This window comes from Wyeomyia smithii, unplaced genomic scaffold (assembly GCF_029784165.1).
Source record: "Wyeomyia smithii strain HCP4-BCI-WySm-NY-G18 unplaced genomic scaffold, ASM2978416v1 HiC_scaffold_59, whole genome shotgun sequence".
NCBI classification, from domain to species: Eukaryota; Metazoa; Arthropoda; class Insecta; order Diptera; family Culicidae; genus Wyeomyia; species Wyeomyia smithii.
Window position 1 is genome coordinate 16385 of NW_026599198.1, and position 1168 is coordinate 17552.

Here is a 1168-nt window from a genome sequence, read left to right on the forward strand (position 1 = left end):
CATTATAAATATTTTCCAAGCTTTCTTCCCCTTAATTGAGAGATTACTATGCATTGAGTGTTATGAAATATGGAAAATATAACATAGTTATTGATCAAAGAGAAAGTAAACAAAGAGAGTCTCTCAATGTTAGATAGGTCCTTTCGAAAAATTACGCGAGAAATGTGGTACATGTGTCATTAGGGTTGAACCGTACAAAACGCACCAGTTGGGTAAGATGGCCCATGCTATCAATTTCCTAAAATACTCACACACGTGGCTTTTAATGGTGGATTTCTGTGTTTTTTTTTTCTCATATAAACTGTTCTCATATAAAAAAGTTGCCATAATGACTAAAATCTTTAACAAAAACTGTAAAATTATCTGTGGCTCTGTGGCTCAACATGTAACTATTCATGAATTTAATATAAGCTCTTATGGTTGAATGACTTGCAAATAATATAAAAAACTGTGGTTCTTCTAACTCTCAAAGTTTTAGAATTTTTAATACTATGAATATTTCAATTTATTTCATCACCTTCACTTGAAAAGATCAAAATTAAAATTGGGGTAGAATGCACTCTAAAGCACTGCAGAAGGTTGCTTGACAACTTACGGTATGTTTTTGATTTTTCTTCTGAGACTTAACGCGCTTCTCACTTCGCGTGCTGATTTTTACTAGGGGCATATTATCTTTCTGCATTGGAGCATATTGGCCTCTATCTATTGTAGTGCACCTTGGCCACAAGCTCGTTTGGTAGCAATGATGATTTTTATCAAAAAATAAAATAGAAATCGAGTATTTCAGAATAAGCTTCTTTATAATCATACATTATAAGATCCTAAAATACATTCAATGTCGCTTAAACATGATCCGAAGCACTGTAAATTGCGTAAATGCTTAACTGGTGCGCTCTACACAGTGCTCCTCTACTTAAATTTTTCCGGAGACGCAATTCACAAAAACACTCGTTGAGTAAATTATTTTCAACATTTTATTCCAACAATCTTCAAACAAAAACTTCAAACACGGTGCTCTTACAAATTTGGCTACGAAACTTGCACAAGCTTTAGTGGTAGAGCATGTACCACTTTTGTTCTATGGAGAAAATAATGACAATCAGAAATCGTTGAGGACTTCGTAATCGGGTTGCCCTAGAGTTCTTCAGTTTTTTTTTTCAAAACCACT